The sequence below is a fragment of the Cicer arietinum genome, chromosome 1 (genome assembly GCF_000331145.2).
Source record: "Cicer arietinum cultivar CDC Frontier isolate Library 1 chromosome 1, Cicar.CDCFrontier_v2.0, whole genome shotgun sequence".
Classification (NCBI taxonomy): Eukaryota; Viridiplantae; Streptophyta; class Magnoliopsida; order Fabales; family Fabaceae; genus Cicer; species Cicer arietinum.
Window position 1 is genome coordinate 34317027 of NC_021160.2, and position 14620 is coordinate 34331646.

Genomic DNA, 14620 nt, shown 5'->3' on the forward strand with positions numbered 1-14620 from the left:
GGCACTTCCAAATTAATGTCTAGTTCCAAGTGTTTGGTACCTCCATGGAGTTTCGGATTGTGAGAGAGAAGAACACTGCTAGGATTAACACAAAGAAAAGTAGGTGTATGGTAAAAGATCTTGATCAAGTGATTGAATCCAAAGTAACTCTAAAATAGTGTGAGCCAAGCCACTATACTTAATTTCAGCACTAGATCGTTCTACAAGTGTTTGCTTTTTGGCACTTCAAGATACCCAACTTCGACCAAAAAAGATACACGAGCCTAATGTAGATCTATGATTTTATATATCAATTGCCTAGTTTGAATCACTGTAAGCCCTTATGGAGAAACGAGGATAATGAGAGGCAGACTGCAGTAATAAGCCATATGATGAATTGTCCATTGAAGGGAACAAATGATGCGCTTGATAACTTGCCAATGAGACTGCAGTGAATTTGAAGAGAAATTAACACACTTTAATGACACTAAATTAGATATTTAGACGTGTAAGTGTAGCATATTGAAGGGCCCCAACTATAGACCTAAGCGAATGAAGATCAAGGAAGGTGTCAACTCCAAACCTGATGAGCTTGCAACTACTAGACATGGGGATAGAGACACTTTTAGCACCATGTTGGCTCTATGAATAAAATCACAAATGTATTTAGTTTTAGTGAGAAGCATATTGCAATTGCTCATATACTTGCCTTTAATGCCAAGATAATAATTAGGGTAACCCATATGGTTTAGAGAAAATTAAGTGTTGAGCTTGCCAATGAAATCATGAATGAGAGTAAAAAGAGTATATCCGCGTGAGGCATACACCACTGAGGCAAAACATTATTCATATAAATTTGTTGAATGTCCCAATGCAAGGATAAGGCCAAGGTTAAAATGATTCGAATAGCGGTAGATTTAACCACAGGGGATAATGTTTTAGCAAAGTAAAAACCAGGTTCTTAATTGAAACCTTTGCCAACCAATCTATTCTTACACATGTTAACACCACCATCTAGATTTTCCTTGACCTTAAATACTCATTGACACACAATAGACCTTCTATGAGGTGGGATAGGGGCTAATGACCAAGGTCCATTGACCTACGTGAGTTTAACATAGATTTCATGGCCTCAAACCACTTAGGGTCAGCTAAGGCTTAATCAACAGTGTGAGGTTTAATGTGGTTATAAGACACCAGGCTTATAAAAACAATCTTGTTATTTAAAAATAAATTGGAATTAAAGCAGCCAAAGTTCTTCATTTCTGGACATTAAATTATTCAAAAATGTATAGGTGATTGACTTTATCTTCAAACAATATTTGATTGTCAATAATTTTACAATATAATATTTTAATGTAAAACTCGGTCATATACAATAGAAGATTCTCCACCGGTATCACCTATCAGAACATGGATCACCAACTTACAACTTGTAATGCGTTTGCAAAAGGCACACACACAAACAACAAATGAGGTTTCGAAATCATGTTGATAGTATAATATAAGTAAAAAGAACATGAAACTAATCATCATAGAGTTGTATCAAAAACATCACATTAGATCAAAACATTCAGAAAATAATATCATATTATACATCAAAATCCTTTAGGAAAAATCAATATCTCATTATAATATCAAATCATCTAAGGGGAATTATTATCACATTAGATACACATTAATCACAACAAAACAATTACAAGATAGTGCAATGCTATGCATGCTCTTAAAAACTATATGATCCATATACATTACTGCCACTAAGACAACTTCCATACAAAAAATTGACAATTCTTTGTCAAGTGTACCAAATCGTTCAAGTAATAATAATGATACGTAAAGTCATCTCCATATAGATTGTTATTAATTTAGTTACACAACAAAGTTGTGAACACTTAGATAAATAAATGGTTTGGTAAATTGGATTATAACTTCAAACAAGTTTCAAATTAACCAGAGAACTTTCAAATTGAGAAAAACAATTAGGGATTCAAATCACCTCATTTTTATTATGTAATTATTAATTCACTATTTAGACAATCTATCCTATTTGGTTACGTCGAATTAACCCACTAAACTAAGATCATTTCCCTAGCTCAAAATCTCTTTATTATAACAATGACTCTCAATCCCTTAGGTGATCTAGTTTATTACTCAAAACTTTTACGATCGTTTAATTCCTAAAAATACATGTTAATATTTTATATTTCTATAACAATATTGAAACATGAACATCTATTTTAAATTTTCTAATAACAACCTATTTTCTAATAACAAAATAATACCTAAGTTAAATTTTATATTGATCAGTTACAGAAATATTAAGAACAAAAATAAATAAATATGTTATAACCGTACAAATAGTATATAAAAATCAAAACTATATAGATTCAAATAAGTTCATCTATGATATAATCAAAATAAAATTACCTACTCGTATTCATAAAAATAAACAACATAGAAAAGAAAATAAACCGATATAGATTTTGGGCAGTGCAACGATGTAATTCCTTGACTCGTGCTTTTTATCTCTTAATCTATTATATATATTTAAAACAGACTTCGCTGCCACCTCACGATATTTCTTCCACATAGGCAAATATTTTCCAACTCAGCCAAAAAGCTGACGTGTACATCTTCATAGAGAGTTTTCTCTATTCAATTTCTAGCTTTTTCACAAATTCTATAAACCATCAACTATCTTATACTATCTCCTATTTAAATATTATTTCATAACATGTACTCAAAATTTTCTAAATTAATTTCACATTATTATTCTGTAACGTCACATTATTATTTCATAACGTTTGTCCAACATCTTTCACATTAATTTCACACTATTTTAAAAAATAATAGTTATATCAATAATATATATTCAATTTTATCAATCCAATTTATAAAAGAGAAGTACCCAACAATAATATATATTTAACTTTATATCAATAATCTATTATATATATATATATATATATATATATACAATTTCTAACTTTTTCACAAATTCTGTAAACCATCAATTATCTTATACTATATCCTATTTAAATATTATTTCATAACGTCTACTCAAAATTTTCTAAATTAATTTCACATTATTATTCTGTAACGTCATATAATTATTTCATAACGTTTGTCCAACATCTTTCACATTAATTCCACACTATTTTAAAAAATCAATAGTTATATAAATAATATATATTCAATTTTATCAATCCAATTTATAAAAGAGAGATATCCAACAATAATATATATTTAGCTTTATATCAATAATATATATTTAATTTTATCAATCTAATTTATAGAACAGAAGTACCAACAATAATATATTTTAGCTTTATATGAGTGTTATTATTGTGTTATATGCTCTCCTCCTTCAACAACTTATTTAATCTCTTCCATCCCTATTTCTGCTTCTCCTCTTCCTTCCACAATTTTTTTAATATCTCCAAAATCTATTTGATAAATAAATTATAAAATTATTTTACAATTATTTATAATTTATAGATTATTTTACAATTTGATAATAATTTATTCAAATTATTTTATAAGTTATTTTATAATAAATTTATAAATTATTTTATAATATTATTAGTCATTAAATTCAATGAAAAAAATTCACCTAATCACTCATAAATATCGTCATAAATGTTCTTTATCTAATTCTCATTTCATGAACAATTATATTATTCTACTTATGGTGAGTAATGATTTTATACGTTAAAAATTCAATTACTCATTAATGTCAATCCATTTATAATTACTTTCAATTTATGTCAAACAATTTTTTTAATAATATTTTATAAAATAAAAATATATATTCTATTTGACAGAAAATACAAAAATTTATTAAAAATAATCATAAAATACGAATATATAAAAAATTATTAAAAAAGTTACTTCCAATTATAATATATATGAATATATTAACAAATATAATGAACAAAAGTTTACTATATATGTATTCTGAAAAAATATGCTAACACTAAACTTTCATCAATTAAATTATATATTTATTTATAATGATAATTTGAATGTTAAAAAATAAATGGAAAATTAAGTATTTTTAATAGAATTTATTTTTGGTGCGTATCAACATAACTATAATTCAATTGCACAAACAATTAGTTAAAACTTTTAAATACCTAAAATTAATTTAAAGTATATGTAAATCTTTAATAAAATAAATTTCAAACTCTTGATAAAATATATTCAATATTTTTGTTTTTACAACAACTTTTCATGCTCGCAATTAAAACATCATACTAATAAAACAAGTAAATTTAGACTACACTACAATATAATTTAACATTAACATTTTTTTAAAATAAAAAATATTAAATAGTCAATCATATTTTTAAATTTTCACATCTTATTTTTGGGATTGTATTTTATATTTTATTTCATCAAATAAATACAAATACCATTATATGTTGAAAAATAAATTGACAATTAAAGTACAATGAGTCAAACAATTATCATGTATAATAAGTTATCATACAAATTTAACAAAATATTTTAAAAATTAAATTAGATGATTGTGATAAACATGATTTTCCATCATTTTAATTTTCCTAATCATATTCGATTATTCCACTTACGGTGAGTAATGATTTTATACGTTAAAAATTCAATTACTCATTATTTTCAATTTATGTCAATCTATTTTTTTAATAATATTTTATAAAATAAAAATATATATTCTATTTGACAGAAAATACAAAAATTTATTAAAAATAATCATAAAATACAAATATATGAAAAATTATTAAAAAAAAGTTACTTCCAATTATAATATATATAAATATATTAAAAAATATAATGAACAAAAGTTTACTATATATGTATTCTGGAAAAATATATTAACACTAAACTTTCCTCAATTAAATTATATATTTATAATTGAATGCTATTTTTTATTTTTATTTTCCTTATTATAATGATAATTTGAATGTTAAAAAATAAATGAAAAATTAAATATTGCATAAAATTAAATTGTTTTTTAATAGAATTTATTTTTGGTACATATCAACATAACTATAATTCAATTGCACAAATAATTAGTTAAATTTTTTAAATACGTAAAATTAATTTAAAGTATATGTAAATCTTTAATAAAATAAATTTCAAACTCTTGATGAAATATATTCAATAATTTTATTTTACAACAACTTCTCGTGCTCGCAATTAAAATATCTTACTAATAAAACAAATAAATTTAGACTACGCTACAATATAATTTTACATTAACATTTTTTTAAAATAAAAAATATTTAATAGTCAATCATATTTTTAAATTTTTACATCTTATTTTTGAATTTATATTTTACATTTTATTTCATCAAATAAATACAAGTACCATTATATGTTGAAAAATAAATTGACAATCAAAGTACAATGAGTCAAACAATTATCCTATATAATAAATTATCATACGAATTTTACAAAATATTTAAAAAATTAAATTAAATGATTGTGATAAATATGATTTTCCCTCATTTTAATTTTCCTAATCATATTCAATTATTACAAATCAATAAAGTAATATTATAAAATAAATATATTTATAATATATAAAATATTACTTATAAAACTTATAAAATTAATTAATTAATATTTGTGCAGCGTGGGGGCATAATTTAGTTAAATGTTGTTTGCGTCCTTTTTTTTTTCTTCTTCGATTCAGCGCTCCTAACAATATCAAGCATTTCACGTTGTCTGCTTCATTATAGGCTAAATTACATTTGTGGTTCTTTAACTTAATCTCAGGTAACGTTTTAGTCCTTTATCTTTTTTTTTTCCCGATTTAGTCATTTATTCCTAACAATATCAAATAAAGTATGAAAATATGAGTTTATTTGAAGATTTGCGTTACGAATTTGATGAAATTTGTAATATATTGAAGAATATAATTAATTTTATGAGTTTTAATTGAATTTTTTTTTTGAATTTTTGTATAAAAAAGGATAACATTGTTGAAATTTTAAAACATAAAATATCAAATTGTCACTTAAAATTAAAATAAAGGACCAAGTCGGGAAAAAAAAAAAGATAAAGACTAAAACGTTACCTGAGATTAAGTTAAAGGACCACAAATGTAATTTAGCCCTTCATTTTATATAACTGTCCGTTTTCTCCTTCAAAAGCACAAGCCTCAAAGGCTTTTAAATTGGACCAGAGCACTTTTCTCAACACCTTGCCCATCATAATACTATTATATTCACACATTTTTTTTTTCTTGTTATATATAATACTAATAAAATAATATTTGTAATTTGTAATTTGAAATTTTTTCATTATTAGACAATGCAATAATAACTGCATAATTTTAAGAGTAACGTACCATTCAAATGATTAACTTGTTTCGTCGGAGCAACAAAATAAAACAAAAACTACAAATTAATCTAAGAATTACAAGCGACAATTTACTTAAATAACTCATAAAATTATCTAAAAATTACAATAAATAAAATAAATAAATACGTTAAAGACAATAAAAAACATACATATAATAAAGAGTTATAAAAAATCATTAATGTCAATGAAAAAAATAAATGTCACAAATGCAACTTTCAAGAAGATGCATATGCTATGATGTGATGAAGCATTATCAAAATTAAATATTCTTACACAAACTACTAAGATTGTATCATATACTTCAAAAATCACTTATGCAAAATCACCACCTCATTTAAAAATCACTAAAAACGTACATCACATGTTCAGGGGCGGAGCTTCTCAGGGACAGGGAGGCCCCAGCCACCCCAAGAAAAAAAAAATTATAGGTAAAATGACTAAAATGCCCATATTAAAATTAAAGAATTATAAGAATACCTAAACCTAATTCAATTTTCTCTTTCTTCTTCTCTCTTCCATTCAGCCTCTCTCCTTCTCTGTTCTCTTCTCTGATTCTCTCCTTCTTGCTTACAAGTTACAGTCTTCCTCTCTCCCTCTTCCATAATCAGATTCATGAATCAATCACGACAAACGCGCGAACGTCTCTGCTCCTCTGCCAAATCACAAATCGCTCCTCTGCTCCTCTGCCAAATCACAAATCGCTCCTCTGCTCGCTGCGGGCCTGCGGCGGCCGCCTCTGCCTGATTGCCTTCGTGGCCGTTCTGCCCGTTCGTCGCTCTCGGGCATGTTCACTGCAACTCTCCAGATCGCCTCTGTCTGACTGCTTTGTTCGCTGCAACTCTCAAAAGGTTCAAATTTCTATTTTGTTATTGCTGATTTTTGTTAGTTAGTGTTGATTTTTGTTAGGTTTGATTTATGTTAGCATGAAATTTAAAGCTTACATTGTTAGTGTTGAGTTTGAAGCTTTGATTTGGAGTTTGGAATTTTGGTTTGGAGTTTCAATTAGACGTTAGTGCTGATTTTTTATAGAGTTTTTGTGTTGCACATAAGGTGTTTGATTTTATGTGAATATAAAGTGTTTGAGCTTTTTTGTCGCACATAAGGTGTTTGATTTTATGTCTATATGAAGTGTTTGAGTTTTTTTGTCGCACATAAGGTGTTTGATTTTATGTATATATGAAGTGCTTGAGTTTTTTGTTGCATATAAGATGTTTGAGTTTTGTTGCATTTTTAAGTTGATTGATTTAGATAAGTTTCTGAGAATGAAGAAGAGTAAAAGAATTGATTCTTTTTTCAAGAGGAAAATTTGTGAGAGTGAAAGAGATGAAAAAATTATAACTTCTACATCTGAAACTATCTCTGAGAATCCAAGAATTGAAGAAAATGAGAATCATCTTTCCAAGGTTCCTAGAGTTTTCGAAGATGACTTTGAGAAATGTTTAGAACGTGACCCTGGAAAGCGCCCTTAAATTTGGCAATATCCACCAAATAAATTGGGTGCAATACGAAGAGCGTATCTAAAATTTGGTCCTTATCAAATACATTTAGAAGAATATCCTTTATCTGGCAATGAGGTTCATCCAAGACGGTTTCAATATGCTTGGTTTAACATATTTTCTTCATGGCTAGAATATTCACCTTCTAAAGATGCTGCATATTGTTTACCATGCTATCTATTTAGCAAAAGACCAACTAGACGTCCTGGGTCAGATGTCTTCATTGGTACAGGTTTTAGAAATTGGAAGAAAATTAAAAATTGAAAATTTTGCGCCTTTCTCAAACACATAGGGATGGATCCTTGCTCACCACACAACAATGCAATGAAAGCTTGTCTAAACTTGTTGAATCAAGATGAACATATTAGGAATACTTTTCAAGTGCAAAGCTCAGAACAAATTTTGAAGAATCGAATACGTCTCAAGACATCAATTGACATTGTTCATTGGTTAACACTTCAAGCTTTTGTGCTTTTAGGGGACATGATGAAACTAGTGGGTCAAAAAATCAAGGCAATTTTCTCCAATTGATAAAACTCTTGGCAACTTACAATGATGAAGTTGCGAAAGTTGTGTTGGAAAATGCTCCATATAATTCTAAATATACTTCACATCAAATTCAAAAGGAGCTTTTGCATATTCTTTCTAGTAGGGTGAGAAAACATATATGTGAAGAAATTGGTGATTCCAAATTTTGCATCGTTGTAGATGAAACTCGTGATGAATCAAAAAGGGAACAAATGTCTCTTGTGTTAAGATTTGTTGACAAAGTTGGTTTAATACAAGAGCGAGTTTTTTTTGTGGCACATGTTAAAGACACTACAACTTTAACTCTGAAAGAAGAAGTATGTGATATACTTTCACGACATAATCTTGATGTTTCTAACATGTGTGGTCAATGGTATGATGGTGCTAGTAATATGAGAGGAGAATGGAACGGTTTACAAGCACGGCTTATGAAAGATTGTCCTTATGCATACTATGTCCATTGTTTTGCTCATCGATTGCAACTTGCTTTGGTTAGTGCATCAAGAGAAGTTGTTTCAATTCATAAATTTTTTGAGAAGCTCACTTTTGTTGTTAATGTTGTTTGTTCTTCTACTAAGCGTCGTGATGAGTTACAAGCTGCTCAATTAGAGGAAATTGCACATTTGCTAGAAATTGATGAGATTGTAACTGGTAAAGGTATAAATCAAATTGGTACTTTGAAACGAGCTGGGGATACTCGTTGGGGATCATATTTCTCTTCTATTTGTAGCTTGATAAATATGTATGAGGCAACTTGTATTGTTTTAAAAAAAATTACAAATGAAAGAGGAAGTTATTCTACACGTGGGGATGCTGATAGTGCTTATAATTATTTGAAGGCGTTTGATTTTATATTTATCTTGCATTTGATGAAAGCAATTATGGGGATAACTGATATACTTTGCCAAGCCTTACAACAACAATCTCATGATATAGTTAATGCCATGTGTTTGGTTGGAACAACAATGTATCTTATTCAAGCATTAAGAGAAGATGGTTGGGATGCATTATTTACTGAAGTGAAGACTATTTGTGAAAAACATGATATTGGAATTCCTGATCTCAACGATGTTCATTCAACAACAAGATTTGGACGATCTCGTCTTCAACAAGGTCAGGTTACAATAGAGCATTATTTTAGAGTTGAAATATTTTTTACTGCCATTGATCAACAATTAAAAGAGTTGAATAACAGATTTAGTGAGCAATCAATGGATTTGTTAACTCTAAGTTGTGCTTTGACTCCTAAGGATAATTATAAAGCTTTTAACATGCAAGAGAAGATTAATTTGAAATTTCAACTCCAACATTTCTTGGTTGATGCTCGTCAAGATTTAAATTTGAATAATTTATCAACTATCCAAGAATTGTGCTCATGTTTGGTTGCAACTGAAAAGACGCAAAATTTTTACTTGATTGATAGACTACTTCGTCTTATCATGACTCTTCTGGTTTCTACTGCCACAACTGAAAGATCTTTTTCAGCAATGAAAATTATTAAATCAAGGTTAAGAAACAAGATGGAAGCTGACTTTTTGGCAGATAGCATGGCGGTTTATATTGAAATGGAAATTGTTGTAAGTATCAGTTCTGAGTCTATTATTGATAATTTCAAGTTAACTAAAGAGCGTAGAGCATTACTTTAAGGTATTCTTAACTCATGTAGTTAAATTATTTGATACTTCACTTTGTGTTTATTACAACTTAAATTTTTGCTATATAATATTATTTATATATTTAATTTATATATTATATTTTTATGTCGGCCACCTCAAGGTTTTCGGTCAAGCTCCGCCATTGCATATCATGAAGATCATATTTTCATTAACAAGTAATCATAAAAAATTGAAACTTTCATCTCAAACATCATAAAAATTCAAATTTTCATCACATACGACATAAAAATTCAAAATTTCTCACATATATCTTAAAAATTTAAGCATTCAACACATACAACATAAAAACTTAAATCACACAATACCTTATTAAAGTTTCTAATTCATATTTTAATCCTACAAAGTTCCAATATATCATATTAATTCAATTATTACTAATAAATAGGGCTACCGTCATACATAGAGAGTCCTAAATTAATTGTTGAGAAATGCAACTCCTCATTTCATCTCACATTATAATATACTCATGAATTCAATTATAATATACTCATGAATTCAAACGTTCTCTCACCCTTTATCTTATATCAACACTTTCAGACACTAATATGAATCCACAAACGAAAAGTCTATGTTCTTTTGACTCTTGATTCGTCCTCCAATCGATTCAACTCAAAATTTTATGGATAAACATAAAAAAATAAAATATGAGACACTCTAAACGAGTGAATTTCAAAATTAGGTCAAGAAAACTCACCTAAAGTCAGAAAACTGGTTAGAGGATAATGTAGCTACTTTTCACACAATCGATTTAGCGTTGATTTCACTCAAATCAAACTTACAGTGAAAAAAATTGGTTCAAAACAACGGATTTCATAAACAAATATGTTAGAGATTTTATAGAGAAACGAATTGATAATTTTTTGATAATCATCAATCGCTAGAGCCAATTTTCTTTACTTTCTTACGCTAACATTTAATCTTACAGTACTGCTACTCTTTTCACCTTTAGTTCCTTTCATTTATCATGGTATCTCTCTTTCACAATTTTGGTTCATTTCTAATATACTATTCTATTTTTTTTTAGTAATACTAAATCAATAATTATTTAAATTTTTATATATAATTCCATTACCAAAATACTTTTGAGTTGCCTCCCCATGAAATAAAGGATTTGGATTTGAGTTGCCTTCACATGAAAGAAAGGATTCACCCCAAGTGTTTTCTTCAAATATAGTAGCAAATGAAATGGAAAAATAAAGAAAATAAAGATGGTTTAGATTATTATTATTTTTGAGCAAAAAGACAATTTAGATTGAGAAGATGGAGAAGGAAGGTGTCATAACCTAAAAGATTGATAAGGCAATGACGAATGCCACAATGGAATGAAATTCATTGATAAGATTCATTTATGGTTCTAATCGAAGAACCAAAGAGGAGACTTTCTCACTCTCACTATTTTTATTAGGTGAGAAATTATATTTCATTTCAAAGTTGAAAAATGAGTCTTTTACAATGGCATTTAAAGAAAGATTTCGCTAATCCTCTAATAGGCCATAAGGCCAATTCTCTTGGCCCATATAGAGGTGGACAACAATAACGAATCCGATCGACCCAACAGAAAATTTAAGCATGCAGTCGGGTTTCAACAGGTTGATGGGTGAAAAACATAGATTTAGATGGATCTACACGGTCGATTTTAGATTAATAATTTGGATCTGTTGGTACCCGAATCCGACTGAATCCATTACTATAATTATATTTTTATTTTTATTTTTATTTTTATATTAGATATTGATATGCAAACAATAGTCATATAGGGATACTAAGTGAATTTTTTTTTTTTTTACACACTTGTCATGCTAGTGGCCTTGGTCCAAGGCAAGTGTTTTTTTATAAAAAGAAGCCCAATTAAACACACTACTCTAACTTTCAAAGACTCAACCACCTCACTTTTTCTCATCTCTCTCAAACGGTCGTCTCTTTCACTCACAATCACCATCACCTCCATCTCACCGTAGCCCATAAACATGCATCGAAATCTACCTGTAATGTAAGTTTCCTTTTAAATTTTTATCAAACCTTAACCCTCCAATCTCAGAAAATTTATTCAATGTTTGTCTTAAAAAATAGTTTTTTCACTAGAATTTTGTGTTAGGGTTTGATCTTTTTTCACTAACATTTGTTACTGTTTTGTATTAGTGTTTAGAGGTTGTCCATATCTCCTTTATTTGTTGAGCAATTAGAGAATGTTAGTTTATTAGGGTTTCTTTTAAGGTTTCTTAATGTATATTTTAAGTTTTGAAGATTAATCTATGATTTCTTAGTGTTTTTGGATTTCTTTGGTACTGATTATACTACTATTGTTCATGTTTCAAATATAATGGTGTAATATATTGTGAATTTTTTTCCAATCGATAGTGCTTTCTTGTGTAGTTTATGTAGTATTAGTTTTACATTTGTAGTTATTTACAAATTTATTTATTTGCTATTTTTGTAAGTTTTCGTTTTATCATCTTGTATTTTCTGTTTTAAGGTTTTATGTTCTTGTACTTTCTAAGTTTTGGTTTCTCGTTTTATGTTCATGTTTGATATGTTTATTCTTTTTTAATGTTTTAAGTAATCTTCAGGTTAAAATTTTAAGTAAGTTTTTGCCTTTCTGGGCTAAGGTATTCTGAATTCTTAAGGTTGTAAGTTAGGTTTCCTGAGTTTATGTTCATGTTTGCTCTGTTTATTCTTTTTAGTTTTACTTTTTACTTTCATATTTGATCTGTTTATTCATTGTTGTTTTACATTCATGTTTGATTTGTTTATATTTTTAGTTTAACATTCATGTTTGATCTGTTTATTCTTTTTAGTTTTATACTCATGTTTGATTTGTTTATTCTTTATAGTTTTAGATTCACGTTTGTCTCCTTATAATTAAATTGTAGATTCTGCTCAATACTTACTTAGTATTTTTTGAACTTTTCTGGTTTGAAATAATGAAACAAGGCCAAGGAGGCAAGAGCATGCAAGGAGCTAGGCCAGAAAACTATAAGTTAAACACATCGTAAATATTTGGATAATCAACTTGTTGAAAATATAGTGTGTATGTTATTTTTAGACTATACGAATTTTTTGAATAATTTAACTTGTCTACTGTCTAATCCATTCTAATAATTTGTTTCATGTGAAATAGTAATTAAGTTTATTGCTTAAATCTAGCTTTAGTTGGTAATTCGGTCTATGCTAAGAATTGAATGGTTTTTTAGATTATGTGTTATGATTATGAGTAGGGTTGTTCAAATAACTGTTTTGAACTAAACTGAACCATGAACTGAACCAAACTATCATTAAAAAAATCTAAACTACTTATATAACTTAAGAACTGAATTTAATGTTATTAACCATTCAATGAAAGAGTAGTTCCTTTGGAAAATTCACATGCTGATTTTGTTTGAATGGATTTAAGAAAATTCACTTTTTCAAATAAATTTATTTTTGACACATTGAACTTTGTTTGTTTACTTTTGAATTCACAAACTCATGCAATACTTTTTGACTCCTGAATAAGAAGTGTAATTTTTTAATAGATTAACAAATAATTTTATTTCTACATTAAAAATTACGGTGCATAAAACCACATAATCGGTTTAGTCTAATTCAGATGAAGCCATTACCGTTCAGTTCAGTTTTCTCAAACTATTTTTGTGGTTCAGTTTGGTTCGATTTAGTTTGTATGAATTTGATTATGAGTTTCAGTTTGTCTAAAAATGATTATGAATTTGATTATGAACTTATATGGTTATATATTTTTATGCTAGGCTAAAATAATATGATTATGAGCTGAACTTGTTTCAGTTTGTATGGATTTTATATGATAACAAGTTGCTCAATTACTAAATTAACTGGCTAGTCAATTAGTTGTTACTTTCATGCTGAAATTTATGAGGTTTGAGACCATTTCAATGAAATTTTTGATTGTGAAATTAGAATTGCTGCTTGTAGATACTGCCATCAAAGGTATTTTCTGAATCTAAGAGACATGGTACTTCTAATATGAAATATCACATGACAAGATGCACAAAATATCCTTTAAATGTAGCAACTGACCCTAACCAAACTATTTTACAATTTCCAACAAGTGAGGGGTCTAGTTTTGTTGTAGCAAGCTCTAGATTTAAAGTTCAAGCATGTAGAAAAGATTTGGTTGTTTTTATCATTTTAGATGAGAAACCCTTTAAAGTAGTTGAAAGGGAGGGATTTAAGTACTTATGTAATCAATTGCAGCTCAAATTTACCCTACCATCAAAATGTATTGTAGCAAGAGATTATTTTCAATTGTATTTAAATGAAAAAGTTAGATTAAAAGGGTTATTCAAGTTCAATTGTAGTAGGGTGGTTGTTACTATATATTGTAGAACTTCTATCCAAAATATTAATTATTTGACCCTCACAACCCACTTTGTTGATACTGAGTGGAATTACCGAAAAAGAATCATTAGCTTTTGTGTGGTTCCAAATCATAGAGGTGAGACAATGACTATGAAGCTTGATGAGGTATTGAGGGAATGAGGACTTAGAAATGTGTCTACCGTCATAGTTGATAATGCATCATCAAATAATGTCACGGTAGGATTATTGAAGAAAAAGATTAAATATATATATATA

At 27.9% G+C, this 14620-nt stretch overlaps 1 pseudogene; it reads left to right on the plus strand.

The window, feature by feature from the left end:
* Positions 1-531: 531 nt before the first annotated feature.
* Positions 532-10000, plus strand: LOC101498986 (uncharacterized; annotated as a pseudogene).
* The last annotated feature ends 4620 nt before the right edge of the window (positions 10001-14620 follow it).